Raw genomic sequence first — 16,770 nt, 5'->3', positions numbered from 1 at the left:
CCACAGACCTACGGGTCCATAGTTATTTGCTAGATGGCTTCTTGTCTCTTTTTAGATCTCAATACAATGTTCTCCTCCTCTCTTGTGGAGATCTAGTCGATGTAAACTCTTTTTGCGGTGTGTTTGTCGAGATCCGATGAATTGTGGGTTTATGATCAAGTTTATCTATGAATAATATTTGAATCTTCTCTGAATTCTTTTATGTATGATTGAGTTATCTTTGCAAGTCTCTTTGAATTATCAGTTTGGTTTGGCCTACTAGATTGATCTTTCTTGCCATGGGAGAAGTGCTTAGCTTTGGGTTCAATCTTGTGGTGTCCTCTCTCAGTGACAGCAGGGGCAACAAGGCACGTATTGTATTGTTGCCATCGAGGATAAAAAGATGGGGTTTATATCATATTACTTGAGTTTATCCCTCTACATCATGTCATCTTGCTTAAGGCGTTACTCTGTTCTTACGGACTTAATACTCTAGATGCAGGCAGGAGTCGGTCGATGTGTGGAGTAATAGTAGTAGATGCAGGCAGGAGTCGGTCTACTTGTTGCGGACATGATGCCTATATACATGATCATGCCTAGATAATCTCATAACTATTCGCTTTTCTATCAATTGCTCGACAGTAATTTGTTCACCCACCGTAATACTTATGCTATCTTGAGAGAAGCCTCTAGTGAAACCTATGGCCCTCGGGTCTATCTCTTATCATATTTGCTTCCAATCTACTTTTATTTGCATCTTTACTTTTTGCATCTATATTATAAAATACCAAAAATATATTTATCTTATCATACTATCTCTATTAGATCTCACTTTCGCAAGTGGCCGTGAAGGGATTGACAACCCCTTTATTGCGTTGGTTGCGAGTTCTTTGTTTTTTTGTGTAGGTGCGTGGGACTTTTGAGGAGCCTCCTACTGGATTGATAACTTGGTTCTCAAAAACTGAGGGAAATACTTACGCTACTATTGCTGCATCACCCTTTCCTCTTCAAGGAAAACCAACGCAAGCTCAAGACGTAGCAAGAAGGATTTCTGGCGCCGTTGCCGGGAAGGTCTTTGCTCAAGTCAAGACATACCAAGTACCCATCACAAACCCATCTCCCTCGCATTTACATTATTTGCCATTTGCTTCTTGTTTTCCTCTCCCCCACTTCACCTTTGCCGTTTTATTCGCCCTCTCTTTCCCAATCTCCTCCTCTCTTTTGCTTGCTCTTTGTTTGCTTGTCATTATGTCTAGTTCCTTATCCGCTCCTATGTCTCCCGAGTTTGAAGTTCTTCACTTCAAGCACAGGCAAGGAGAAAACTTAAAAGATGCTTGGTATAGGATGATGGAATCTTATCGCAAGTGCACCCTAGAGGTGAACTTTATAATTCTCCTTCGCAATTTTTATGTTGGGTTAAATATGACGCATAGACAACTCTTGGATTGCATTGCCAAGGGAAACTTTATTGAAATTGATCCCAGTATCGCACATGAAATTATAGAGGGAATAGTGGGAACACTACCTCAAAAGGGAGTACCACATCCTACCCAAGAAGAAACCCAAGTGTTTGGAAAGATTTGCGAAGTAACAAAATTTTTACAAAAGTCTCTTGAGCCTCTTAAAAGTGTTAGCGGAAATCTTCACCGCATGAATATGTTGATTACTCTTTGCAATAAGCGGTTGGATTCTTTAGATCTAAACATTTCTGAGTATGAAGGGAAGCGGAAAGAACCTCCCGGATTCGAGCAAGACTTCGCTAAAAAACTGAAAATTAAAGATGGTACTACTTAGATCTATCTTCACTTTTATGCCTAGCTAGGGGCGTTAAACGATAGCGCTAGTTGGGAGGCAACCCAATTTTCTTTATGTGTTTTGTTTTTGTTCCTGTTTAGTAATAAATCTTGCATCTACCCTCCGTTTAGATGTGTTTTATCTTTTAATTAGTGTTTGTGCCAAGTAGAACCTATAGGATAACCTATGATGATAGTTGATTTGATTCTGCTGAAAAACAGAAACTTTGCACGCACGAATTTCGTTTTGTTAAATGACAGAAATGTGATTTTGCGTTGATTATTTTTTATGCTGATCAATACACAAATTTTCCAGGACTTCCTATTTTGGTAGGATTTTTAGAGTTCAGAAGCTTGCGTTAGTTACAGATTCCTATAGACTGTTCTGTTTTTGACAGATTCTGTTTTTCATGTGTTGTTTGCTTATTTCAATGCATCTATGGCTAGTAAAATAGTTTATAAACCATAGATAAGTTGGATTATAGTAGGTTTAACACCAAAATAAATAAATAATGACTTCATTATAGTACCTTATGTGGTGGTTTTGTTTTCTTTCACTAACGGAGCTTATAAGATTTCCTGTTGAGTTTTGTGTTGTGAAGTTTTCAAGTTTTGGGTAAAGCTTTTATGGACTATGGAATAAGGAGTGGCAAGAGACTAAGCTTGGGGATTCCCAAGGCACCCCAAGATATTCAAGAATAGCCAAAAGCCTAAGCTTGGGGATGCCCCGGGAAGGCATCCCCTCTTTCGTCTTCGTTCATTGGTAACTTTACTTGGAGCTATATTTTTATTCGCCAATATGTGTTTTGCTTGGAGCGTCGTGTATTAAATTAGTCTTTGCTTTTTAGTTTGCCACAATCATCTTTGCTGTACACACCTTTTGGGAGAATCCTATTTGATTAGAATTGCTAGAATACTCTATGTGCTTCACTTATATCTTTTGAGCTTGATAGTTTTTGCTCTAGTGCTTCACTTATATCTTTAGAGCATGGTGGTGACTTAATTTTGAAGAAATTGCTAGTCTCGCATGCTTCACTTATATTATTTTGAGAGTCTTTTAGAACAGCATGGTATTTTCTATGGTTATAAAATTGGTCCTAGAATGGTAGGCATCCAAGTTGGGTATAATAAAAACTATCATAGGAAGTGAATTGGATACTATGATCAATTTGATACTTGATAATTGTTTTGAGATAGGGAGGTAGTGATATTAAAGTCATGCTAGTTGGGTGATTATGAATTTAAAGAATGCTTGTGTTGAAGTTAGAAGGTCCCGTAGCATGCACGTATGGTTAAAGTTGTGTAACAAATTTGAAACATGAAGTGTACCTGGCTTGTGCATCCTGAAGAGTGGCGGTCGGGGACGAGCGATGGGCTTTTCCTACCAATCTATCCCCCTAGGAGCATGCGTGTAGTACTTGATTTTTGATGACTTCTAAATTTTTGCAATAAGTATATGAGTTCTTTTGACTAATGTTGAGTCCATGGATTATACACACTTTTACCTTTCCGCCATTGCTAGCCTCTTCGGTACCGTGCATTGCCCTTTCTCACCTTGAGAGTTGGTGCAAACTTCGCCGGTGCATCCAAACCCCGTGATACAATACGCTCTATCACACATAAACCTCCTTATATCTTCCTCAAAACAGCCACCATACCTACCTATTATGGTATTTCCATAGCCATTCCGAGATATATTGCCATGCAACTTTCCACCGTTCCGTTCATCATCATCATGACATACATTACTTTTGTCATATTGCCATTGCATGATCATGTAGTTGACATCGTATTTGTGGCAAAGCCACCATGCATTATTTTTTATACATGTCACTCTTGATTCATTGCACCATCCCGGTACACCGTCGGAGGCATTCATATAGAGTCATATCTTGTTCTAGTTTCAAGTTGTAGTTCATATGTTGTAATCAATGAAAGTGTGATGATCATCATTATTAGAGCATTGCCCAAAGAAAAAAAGAAAAAGAAAAAAAGGCCAAAAAGAAAAAAAGAAAGGCCCAAAAAAATGAAAAAAAGAAATAAATAAAAAGGTGATGTTACTATCTCTTTTTCCACACTTGTGCTTCAAAGTAGCACTTTGTTCTTCATGTAGTGAGTCTCATATATTGTGCTTCAAAGTAGCACCATGTTTTTCATATAGTGAGTCTCATAAGTTGTCTTTTTCATACTAGTGGGAATTTTTCATTATAGAACTCGGCTTGTATATTCCAATCATGGGCTTCCTCAAAATGCCCTAGGTCTTCGCGAGCAAGCAAGTTGGATGCACACCCACTAATTTTCTTTTGTTGAGCATTCATTTATAGCTCTAGTGCATCTGTTGCATGGCAATCCCTGCTCCTCATGTTGACATCAATTGATGGGCATCTCCATGGCCCGTTGATTATCCTCATCAATGTGAGACTTTCTCCTTTTTTGTCTTCTCCACACAATCCCCATCATCATATTCTATTCCACCCATAATGCTATATCCATGGCTTACGCTCATGTATTGCGTGAAGGTTGAAAAAGTTTGAGATTATTTAATTATGAAACAATTGCTTGGCTTGCCATCGGGGGTATAGAAGTTGGGAACATCTTTGTGTGACGAAAATGAAGCATAGCCTAACTATATGATTTTGTAGGGATGAACTTTCTTTTGCCATGTTATTTTGAGAAGACATGATTACTTTGATTAGTATGCTTGAAGTGTTACTATTTCTTTTATCAATATGAACTTTTATTTTGAATCATTTGGATCTGAACATTCATGCCACAATAAAGAAAATTACATTGAGAATTATGCTAGGTAGCATTCCACATCAAAAATTTCTTTTTTATCATTTACCTACTCGAGGACGAGCAGGAATTAAGCTTGGGGATGCTTGATACGTTTCCAACGTATCTATATTTTTTGATTGTTCCATGCTATTATATTGCCCCTTTTGGATGTTTATGGGCTTTATTTTACACATTTATATCATTTTTGGGACTAACCTACTAACCGGAGGCCTAGCCCGTATTGATGTTTTTTTTGCCTATTTCAGTATTTCGAAGAAAAGGAATATCAAACGGAGTCCAAACGGAATGAAACCTTCGGGAGCGTGATTTTTGGAACGAACGTGATCCAGAGGACTTGGAGTGCAAGTCAAGAAGCAGCCGAGGCCTCCACAAGATAGGAGGGCGCCCCCCTATAGGGCGCTCCCCCCGTCTCGTGGGCCCCTCGGGCGACCACCGACGTACTTCTTTCTCCTATATAAGCCTACGTACCCTAAAAACATCCAGGGAGCCAACAAAACACAATTTCCACCGCCGTAACCTTCTGTATCCGTGAGATCTCATCTTGGAGCCTTCGCCGGCACTCTGCCGGAGGGGGAATCGGCCACGGAGGGCTTCTACATCAACACCATAGCCCCTCCGATGAGTTGTGAGTAGTTTACCATAGACCTACGGGTCCATAGTTATTAGCTAGATGGCTTCTTGTCTCTTTTTAGATCTCAATACAATGTTCTCCCCCTCTCTTGTGGAGATCTATTCGATGTAAACTCTTTTTGCGGTGTGTTTGTCGAGATCCGATGAATTGTGGGTTTATGATCAAGTTTATCTATGAATAATATTTGAATCTTCTCTGAATTCTTTTATGTATCTTTGCAAGTCTCTTTGAATTATCAGTTCGGTTTGGCCTACTAGATTGATCTTTCTTGCCATGGGAGAAGTGCTTAGCTTTGGGTTCAATCTTGTGGTCTCCTCTCTCAGTGACAGCAGGGGCAGCAAGGCACGTATTGTATTGTTGCCATCGAGGATAAAATGATGGGGTTTATATCATATTACTTGAGTTTATCCCTCTACATCATGTCATCTTGCTTAAGGCGTTACTCTGTTCTTATGAACTTAATACTCTAGATGCAGGCATGTGTCGGTCGATGTGTGGAGTAATAGTAGTAGATGCAGGCAGGAGTTGGTCTAGTTGTTGCGGACGTGATGCTATATACATGATCATGCCTAGATAATCTCATAACTATTCGCTTTTCTATCAATTGCTGGACAGTAATTTGTTCACCCACCGTAATACTTATGCTATCTTGAGAGAAGCCTCTAGTGAAACCTATGGCCCTTGGGTGTATCTCTTATCATATTTGCTTCCAATCTACTTTTATTTGCATCTTTACTTTTTGCATCTATATTATAAAATACCAAAAATATATTTATCTTATCATACTATCTCTATTATATCTCACTTTCGCAAGTGGTCATGAAGGGATTGACAACCCCTTTATTGCGTTGGTTGCGAGTTCTTTGTTTGTTTGTGTAGGTGCGTGGGACTTTTGAGGGGCCTCCTACTGGATTGATACCTTGGTTCTCAAAAACTGAGGGAAATACTTACGCTACTATTGCTGCATCACCCTTTCCTCTTCAAGGAAAACCAACGCAAGCTCAAGACGTAGCAGGGGCACCGCACACAGCTAAGAGATCAATGATCAATTGTTGTGTCTATGGGGTGCCCCCTCCCCCGTATATAAAGGAGTGGAGGAGGGGGTCGGCCAAGGGGGTGGCACGCCCTAGGGGGGGAGTCCAACTCCCACCGGGAGTAGGACTCCCCCATTTCCTATTAGGAGAGGGAGAGGGAAGGAAGAGGAAGGAGGGAGGAAGGAAAGGGGGCGCCGGCCCCCCTCCCAATTTGGATTGGGCTTGGGGGGGGCGCCCCCTCCCTTGCTCCTTTCCCCTCCTTTCCACCAAGGCCCAATAATTCCCATATACCTCCCGGGGGGTTCCGATAACCTCCCGGAGCTCCGATATTGTCCCAATCTCACCCGGAACCTTTCCGATGTCCAAATATAGTCGTCCAATATATCGATCTTCATGTCTCGACCATTTTGAGACTCCTCGTCATGTCCGTGATCACATCCGGGACTCTGAACAACCTTCGGTACATCAAAACACATAAACTCATAATATAACTGTCATCTTACTTTAAGTGTGCGGACCCTACGGGTTCGAGAACTATGTAGACATGACCGAGACACGTTTCCGGTCAATAACCAATAGCGGAACCTGGATGCTCATATTGGCTCCTACATATTCTACGAAGATCTTTATCGGTCAAACCGCATAACAACATACGTTGTTCCCTTTGTCATCGGTATGTTACTTGCCCGAGATTCGATCGTCGGTCTCTCAATACTTAGTTCAATCTCGTTACCAGCAAGTCTCTTTACTCGCTGTAATGCATCATCTCGTAACTAACTCATTAGCTACATTGCTTGCAAGGCTTATAGTGATGTGCATTACCGTGAGGGCCCAGAGATACCTCTCCAACAGTCGGAGTGACAAATCATAATCTCAAAATATGTCAACTCAACAAGTACCTTCGGAGACACCTGTAGAGCACCTTTAGAATCACCCAGTTACGTTCTGACGTTTGGTAGCACACAAAGTGTTCCTCCAGTAAACGGGAGTTACATAATCTCATAGTCATAGGAACATGTATAAGTCATGAAGAAAGCAATAGCAACATACTAAATGATCAAGTGCTAAGCTAATGGAATGGGTCATGTCAATCACATCATTCTCCTAATGATGTGATCTCGTTAATCAAATGACAACTCATGTCTATGGTTAGGAAACTTAACCATCTTTGATTTACGAGCTAGTCAAGTAGAGGCATACTAGTGACACTATGTTTGTCTATGTATTCACACATGTATTATGTTTCCGGGTAATACAATTCTAGCATGTATAATAAACATTTATCATGATATGAGGAAATAAATAATAACTTTATTGTTGCCTCTAGGGCATATTTCCTTCAATGCATAGTTACTATGTTGAGATTGAAATGATGCAATATTGGAGATCTCACTCATCGTATATGACAAGTTTAATGGGTTGTTGAACATGATGTGACCAAAAGAATTTTCACATGATATCCTATGGAGCATAGCATCACAACTAGGCAATTCAACATGATCATCACCATATTCATCATAAATGGGTGGCAGATGAAAGCATGTAGAAGACATAGTATGTGGTGAATCCATAAGGTGATCAACATCATGCAAGCAATCATTGTCAAGAGAGTCCACTAGTGGGACAAGTGAAGCACCATCACCTATGGTACCTTTAGAGCGTTGCTCATGTGTTGTATGTGAGGTGTCAAATATCCACTCGTTGTCATTTTCATCTTGATGGAACCATGTGGGGGTACATCTTAGTCCACCATGGCAATCGTCGTCTCCATTGGAGGTATGGACCCGTCGAGGATAGGCACGTCGTCATGTAGGAGACCTAACACCAAAAGGGAAAACACACTTGAAGTAGAGGGTAAGTCGTTAGAAATCATAGTGGCCTCAAATGTCGTGTCAACTACCACACACACTAAGTGTTTTGGCTCACTCACTCCCTCAAGGATGCTCTCACTCATATGGTTGGTGGAGTCACTTAAATGGCTCTCAACCTCACATAGGATGTGTGGCATGCTCTCATGTGTGGGGCTAGTGGTGATCACACTCATCCTCTCGTAGGAAATGATCTCAATGTCACATATGGTGGAGTCACTCGTGTCACTCATCTGGTGGTGGCTCTCCTCACATGGCAATTGGGTCATCTCTTCATATGTGGCTGTCGGAGAGGTGTAGGTGCAAATGTCTCCATGCTCAACTCCTATCGCCGCCATGGTTGAAGGAATAGTCCCATGCTCAACCTCCTCATCCATAACGCCTCCAAAGATTAATGCCGTAGGAAGTGGCAAAACATCACTCGCCTCCGAGACCAAAGATAATGTCTCATGTGCGCTCGCGTCGCTTGACTCGGAGTATGAGTCCAATATGGGCGTCATATTCATGTTGTTGAAGAGGTTCGTGCTCGTCGTCGTGGTCGAAGGGGATGGCCCTTGCTCGACCTTATTATCACCATCTTGTTGTTGGAGACCCATATGATGTGTCACCTTGTAGCTCGTCTCCATGACCGAAGGGAATTTCCCATGCTCGGCCATCTTCCTTGAGGGGCTTCCGGAGATGGAAGTGTCTCCCTCGCTTGTAGGTGGTCGCCTTGTTGTTGAAGCTATCGATGTAGGCAAACTCGTGGGAAGTAGGCGAAGATGTCGTACGTCCAAAGGCGAAGATGCCTTGATAGCACTTGGCGAAGATGCTGAAGTGCTGGTGGTAGCCGTAGCTCCGTCTTGGTGGTGCTCCTCTCGCGGTCTTCTCTTTTGCTCATGAATCTTGGACTTGGCGTGAAGTAGGACTTGTTGGGACTTGTGCATTTGCGCTTGACGAGCATCTTCATGATGATGGGGTCGTTGTCGTACTTGAGCTCGTAGTAGATGTCGTTCGTCGTCGTCGTGCACATGATGCTTGGAGGTGACTTGCCCTTCATGACGATGTGGATCACGAACGTGATGGTGGTCGTCATGTAGATGTGGACGTGGACGAATTGTGCTTGCATCGCATGGGTGCTCCGAAGATGGTCGACTTGCTTGTCGCCATCTTGAAGATGATGAAGGGGAAGAACGGTTGACCAACAAGGTCCAGATCTCCTCCATCCTTGCATCTTGCTCCTCCTTTTGTGCGGAAAGCTTGTTGTCGATGTATTGCCTTTTCCTTGCTTCGGAGTGACGAATGTCGATGTAGAGGTTCTCGATGTGCTCTCGCAAGGTAGAATGTGTGCCTTGCATCTGTTGTTGTAGACCGAAGATGGACACATTGGTGATGTGGGTGTTCGCGTCGTCGTTGTTTTCAAAGACCAGAGATGAAATGCCTTGCCTATCCATCACAATACTCGAGAAAATATGAGTGGAAGAAAGGAGAGAACTATACCAAATGTACCTTGACCGATGTTGAGAATGGATCAATGATCACTCAATGATGTAACAAGGAAATAGCACAATTGGTACCGATCTCATTGATTTCTCACATCTACACAAGTAAAGCTTATGGTGGAGCTTGGTGAGGATAGTGGCACAAAATTTTGATGTAAAATGTTAGCAAGAGTCAATAATGTTGAAAGAGATTCACAAATTTGCAAGTGAAACAAGTAGACCAAAAGCAATATGTGGCACACGGAAACACACACACAGATAGATAAATGGGGTTGTGCAACAAAGGAATGAGCACAAAATGTGGAATCCACGGAAAACGCTCGTGTTGCACAACTCAAGAGAGACGCTAGCACGATTTCTCAATAGGAGGATACGACACTTGCGCACAACCTATGATATGCAAAATATATCAAGTTCTATCCCAAGTATGCTATATATGTATGATGTTCCCGGTGTTTCTCTCAAGATGATCCAAGATGATCGGATATGACAATCTTATATGCAATGTGGTATGATGCTATCGCTATTGCTTACAAGCTCTTTGTTCACTCTTTTTTTCTTTTGCTTAAAAGCTTATTCTCTTTTTTTATGGCCACAATGCGAAATGCACAAACCAAGATAGCAATTGTGTATATGCGGGAACAATCTTTGTGACACAAGAGATGATATGATACCAAGATGATACCAATATGATATGGTATGTATGCAATGGAATGGATGATCACTAATGTGCACAAGTAACGTTGCCGACAATACTCAATGGCTAGTCTCGATAGGAAAGTGACACAAAATGGGCTAGGGGTTATCAATGCAATGGCAAGGGGAATATACAATGTTTCATCGAGGTTACTGTCAATGTCGATGACGACCTCGTGGCGATGATGAGTGGCGGTGCCCTCGATGCCGAACCGTTCCTAATTAGCCGAAACACCTTAGGAAACAAAAAAACCGCGAACTCAAAATCTCAAATGTCAAATGTCAAATGGTGGTAGCGGAAAGCGGTGGTGGTGTAGCCGAAGCTCAATGGTATTGCGGAGATGCAATGATGGGTTTTGGAGTAGGTAATGCAAAAATGGAGGGTTATTGGGTTATGCGAGTCGATGTTGAAGTGACCGTCCCTAAGTAGCCGAAACACCTTAGGAGACACAAGCCACAACTCAAACAAGATCAAACAAAATTGGGTTAAGTTGGGGTGGCAGAAGTGTATGGTGGACAGCCTATGCGAAAATGGTTGTGGTGGTTGATGAAGAAGCAACCGTCCCTAAGTAGCTGAAACACCTTAGGAGACTCAAATCACAACTCAAGCAACCACTAATGCTATGGTGAACAAAATGGGTTAGGTTGTGGGAGGCTATGGTGGTTATGTGGATGATGCGGTGGAAGCCCTAGGCAAAGATGCCAAAATTCACAAAATTTGATGGAGTCAAATGATGTTGGTGGTATTTTTGTGGGATGGGGATGTCAATAGCTTCAAAACAAGCTAAAGAACGTCAAAATAGAAATTCGGATGAATTAGTTATGGCCGAAACAAGAATCGGACGAAGTTGATATCTACAGGTGTCGGACGTCCGGAAATGGATGGATGTCCAGTCGTCGGACGTCCGGTCGGGCTCGGAAATCCACTAATTTTGTTCTGTGGCATCGGTCGTCCAGAAGTGTCGGATGTCCGGTGGTTCGGGAGGCTCCAGACGTCCGGTAAAGTGGCGCTCGTACGGTTGGTCTGGGTCAACGCGAATTGCGAGTTTTGGGACGCAATTTTGGGCAGAAATTGGGGATTTTGGGCTCAAAATTGATGAGATTTAGTGGATAAAAAGTGGAAAAACTTGGGGAGATGCTAGATCCACTTGAAACCAAGCAAATCCATGGATCAAAATCAACAAAACATCATCAAACCAACAAATCACAAAAAAATAGGACTATTTTTGGTGAGGATTTTCGAAATTTAGGACGAAATCAAACAAAAGAAGGCTAGAAAACGAGGGGAGGGACTCCAAATACGTGATCAACGTGGCTCATGATACCAAGATGATGTAGGGTAGAACCCTAGTTGCCCGATCTTTCACGATTGGAGGGGATCCTACGAAGAACACGAAGAACACGAGGGGAAACACGAGGGAAATCACGAGGGGAAATGAGAGAAAACACTCAAATAGACAAGAAGCGATCACACATGTGCTAGATCCTCGAAACACAAAGAGATTCACGGTCCAAATCCAACAAAGGACGATACAAGTGGTAACTAGTTCATCTCCGTGAGGACGTCTTGAGGGGTCTTCCCATGAAGGGGTCTTGAATCCAAGGTGGATCTTCTCTGAAGAGGGAGCGGTCTCTCTCGATGGAGTAGATCCGGATGGATGAGCAAAGTTCTATCTCAAATGAGCTAATCTTTTACTAACCCTAGCTAGGAGGAGGTGGAGGAGTATATATAGTCTAGGGCCACGAAGGGGTAAGTGGAAGAGAGTTACAAGGCCCAAGGCCCGCGGATGCACACAACCATGCATCGGACGTCCGGAGGCTCACGAGGGACCGGTCGTCTGGTGCGCATCAGAATTCCGACGTTTCTTCTCTGGTGTGGTGGCACCGGATATCCTGAGACGGTCGGGCGTCCGATCGCTGGAATGTGTCAGACGTCCAATACTTGTCGGTCGTCCAGCCGCTGTAGCTTCCGTCGGCTGGCCCTTCTAGTTGGCTGAGTGTCTAGGAGTCGAACGTCCGGCGTCGGACGGTGGCTGAAGCTTCCGAGCAGCTCCTTGTCTTGCTCCGCTTCCTCGCCTTCTCGTCCGATGCTTCTAGCTACTTCATGGTCTTCCTCTTGGTTCCTGGTCATGCATAGCACATATGTTTGAGGTAGTAGCCATGTCTCGCATGTGGAAAGTGACGGTTCGGAGAGGAGCGAGTTCACCTTGTGTCCAATGGCATATGTTCGAGGTTTCGTCATACGTCCTCTTGGGGCTTGGAGAGTAGTCGGAGTGTACATGGAGATGAACATAGAATGCTCCACATCAGGATAGCCTTATGCCCAATTAATGTTTTTAAAAGTGGTTAGGTTCCTACCAAAGGCTAGCTAGGTTTCTACTGGTTGCATTTGGCTTTCACTCTTCCTAAGGAAACATCAAGCAATTCAAATTCAATCACAAGCAATCCTAGGCAATCATGGGTATTTCCTAGCAAAATTTTAATTCTCTGTGAATTTTTCAATATACCAGATTTGGGAAAAATCTGGAATGTGGCACGGACGAAACAAGGAAACCCTAAATCGCCTTCGAAAGCGTCTAAGCCGAAGCCAAATGCAAACCGTCACCTACATGGGACGGAAGCGGAAGAGTACCACCTACACTAGGGAGGGCAATCCCTATGTTTAGGCCGTGTGTTTTGTGTTGCGGTGGATTATGATAATCAAGCTTTTTCAGATGGTTTTTACCTATTTTTCTCTTTGGGCCAACCAACTTTTTCTACCCTAGTTATCACAACATACTACAAAACAAGTTTAGCATTTTGCTCAAAATGTGTTTTTAGCACAACACACTTCAGCAAACACAAACCAATCTTAAATTAATCGTGTCATTTATTAGAGTTATGACTATCCCGACATAATTTTACTCCAAATCAATTTCTAGAGCTTTTCTTGGGGATCGCCCACGCCAAGGGATGGTTCTCAGGGTCGAGATGGGATATCATTGCGAAATTAGGTTAATCTACATTAGTTCAATGTTCATTACTGTTGGTGTTCGTGTGATTACATTAAGATCCCTTGCTTAGATCAGTCAGATAAATTAGGGAACGTGCCTCTTGGTATAGGTTACGTATTTGTGAAAGACGCTAACGAGAAGCCGTTTGCGTGCGACAAAATAATACATGACCCTCGATCCTCGAATCGTCTCCGACCGCCGCAACGCAGAACTCCCAATGGGCCTCCTCCCCGTCGGCGATGGCGACGGCAAGGAAGCGCGCGCTGTCGGGGCAGCGTTCTCGGAGCTGATACCGGCCCTGTACCCGGAGCTGTTCGAGGCCGCAGCGGCTTCCGGTGGTACACGCGGGTGCAGGCGGCGACCATCCCGCTGTGCAGTCGCACAAGGACTTGTCCGTCGACGTCGCCACCTGCTCCGCCAAGACCCTCGGCTTCTTCGTCCCCGTCGTCGAGATGCTCTGCCGCCTCTCAAACACCACCAGGTCACCTCACTGCTCAGTGCCCTCTTCCTGTCACTTTCTCTTGTTTTGCTTATGAGATCCATGTAGTAGTTCAATCATGAAACGAATTTCTGTAGGTTCTTGGCATCATCGTCTCTGCGACGAGAGAATTGTCTTTGCAGATATACAATGTGGCGCAGCCCTTCTTGGCGACACTGAAGGGCGTGTCGTCCATTCTACTGGTTGGTGGATTGGACATTATTACATTAAGGTTGAGCTCAAGAAAGTGCAGGAAGAGAGCGCAAAAATACTGGTGGGCACTCCCGGAAGCTGTTCAACATAATGGAGCGCCTGGACACCCTGGAGTACAAGTATCTTGAGGTTGGTTTGGGGAACAATGGAACTGTGTTTGATTGTTTTTTTGCTTTGGCACAAGTGTCACATTTGTTGATGTTATTTTGGTTTGTGTGTGCCTTGGAAGCAGATTTTGATCCTGGATGAGGCTGATAAGCTCTTGGATACAGCTTTCAGAAGCAGGTTATGTCAGGCACAAGAGGCAACGCGGTGTAGCTGTTACGGAAATATCGTTTCAGTTAACGGACGGCCACGATGGATCCCCTGCGCGGGACTGATATCCACCGTTGGATTTACTTTACCAGCTGTTGCTGTAGCTTTTCACCTATAACAGTCGGGATGTGGCTGGGATCGACTATCACTTTTCCCCAATTCTGAATCATGGGCTAGAACCCTAACACTCGAGCTCCATATACTCGCAATATACCTTCGATTTTGGCTAGAATTAGCCCTTCTCTTGCCGATAATTAGCACCAACTAGTCCATAGAACGTCTCCGGTCTGACAAATTGGTATCATGAGCCATAGTTCTTCGGCGGAAGCGCTCTGCTGGTGAATTTCTTCACCCGGCGGCGGCTCCCACCCTTGTCCCACCCTTTTTCGAGAGCGGCGAGGCGAAATTGGTGGCGGGGTCCGGTGTGGTGGCGCAGGCGGAGGTGAAATTCGGGCATAGATCGGCCGAGCAGAAGCGGTTGTTCGGACATCTTGTTCGTTCGGTAAAAATTCCGTGTTCTAAGCTCCGATCCGTGTGCCAGGGAGGCGAGATTGTCGGCGGCGGCAGGATCTGCGGTATTGGGGAGGGTTGCTGAGAATTCAGTGGTAAAATTCCGTACCCATACCTCAGATCAAGGCGATGGGACGCTCCAAGGTAATCGATGACACTGATCAGGAATTTTTGGCCATGCGCGATGAATTTGGTGTCCTACAAAAGGACAGCAGTCAGTTACAGACTCAGGTGTCAAAGATCCAAACAGAGGTCCAAACAATTGGGTCTAAGCAAGGAGAGATTTCTGCTACTGTAGGCGATGTGGAAAAGGTGGTACTGGATTTGGGTAAACAACTATCAGTAATCAGTAATGTTCTTCAAACCTTGGTGAAAACAACGCAATCAACACAACAAGCAGATCGCCCTTCCAGTTCTCAGGAAGTGCCCAAATCTCATACACTGAACCAGGATCGCTCGCAAGAACAAGAGGCACGAGTGGAGCAGTTACGGAAACAACTAGCAGCAGAGAAAGAAAAGTCTAAGCAATTAGAAGACATTCAGTTACAAAATCTGCCACCAATCAGAGTGAATAGAGCTGAAGGACCTCCGGGATCTGCAACGCAGGGACGACTGGAACAACATAGTGCAGTGGGCATTCCGGCAACAGCAAGACAGCAAGTCCACACCCCTGCATTCAACCAGTTCTATCAGCAGAACAGAGAAAGGTAGATGTGGCAGGGTTATCACAGAAGTTATGAACAGGACATGCAAGCACAGTTCATGAGAGCATTGACTAAAGGCCCTAAAATGGAGTTTCCCAAATTCTCAGGAGTGGATCCAGTGGGGTGGATCAGACAATGCAACAGATATTTTTAGATGGCTGCTGCTCCAGAAGAGTATAAAGTATCATTAGCTCAACTATATATGGTGGATGAAGCTGATGTTTGGTTAAGAAGATCTGGGCTGCTCAAGAAACAACTGTCCTGGAAACAATTTGGGGCAGAGATAGTGAAGAGGTTCTCAGAACAAGGATCCTATGATCTAACCGAAAAATTCACTTCTTTGAAACAAGCAAACAGTACAGTGTCTGCATATACAAAGCAATTTGAGGACCTGATGGCAGAAGTCATGGAGGAAAACCCTGACTTAGGAGAAACTTGGTTCATAAGGTGCTATGTAAAAATGGTCTCAGGGATGGAATTAAATTTCAGTTGAGACCACTGAGACCTCAATCTTTGACTGATGCATACTGTTTAGCTAAAGAAGTAGAACCCAATCATCCACCTATCAGTGCAATTCCCAAGAAAATGGCCAGTACATTTGTCAATTATTATCAGAAGAATACTGGTGCCTTTCAGAACAAAACCAGCAGCAACACTGTGACTGTGCAACAGAATACTCCAGCAAAACAAATAGAGAATAACTCCAACACATTCACAAAACTACGCAAAGTGGGGGAATGTTGGAGATGTGGAGACAAATGGACACATGGTCATAGGTGCAAGTTAATTCCCAATGTTCACTTGTTACAACCAGAGAGTATGGAGCAAGAGGTGTTGGAAGAAGAAGTGTTGCAGCAGGAACAGGAAGAAATTCCAGAAGAAGGGGACCAGGCAATGTTCATTACTGCTCATGCATTGGGCCAGCAGATAGCAATACCTACACCAACTGTAGTTGTTCACATAAATGGCAAAAGAGCAACTGCTTTACTGGATTCAGGCAGCAGTGCTTCATTTATAAGTCAAGAATTTGCTGTGAAAGCTAATTGTCACTTACTGCCAGTGAAACCCGGACTTATTGCAGTAGCTGGAGGTGGCAAATTAACTTCCAAAGCTGTGGTGCCCAACTGTAAATTCCAGCTGGCCAAACACTCATTGCAGTATAATTTCAGAGTGTTACCTTTGCCTGGATATGATATAATCCTGGGATATGACTGGTTTACCCTAATGAGCCCAGCAACTTTTAATATACCAGATAACACTTTCAGTTTTTTGCTGC

At 43.6% G+C, this 16,770-nt stretch overlaps 1 pseudogene; it reads left to right on the top strand.

The window, feature by feature from the left end:
• LOC119279353 overlaps positions 1 to 14,478 on the top strand; it is a 43,055-nt pseudogene extending 28,577 nt beyond the window's left edge.
• The last annotated feature ends 2,292 nt before the right edge of the window (positions 14,479 to 16,770 follow it).

The sequence above is a fragment of the Triticum dicoccoides genome, chromosome 3B (genome assembly GCF_002162155.2).
Source record: "Triticum dicoccoides isolate Atlit2015 ecotype Zavitan chromosome 3B, WEW_v2.0, whole genome shotgun sequence".
Classification (NCBI taxonomy): domain Eukaryota; kingdom Viridiplantae; phylum Streptophyta; class Magnoliopsida; order Poales; family Poaceae; genus Triticum; species Triticum dicoccoides.
The sequence above is the reverse complement of the archived record's forward strand: the minus strand, read 5'-3'. Positions and strand labels throughout refer to the sequence as shown.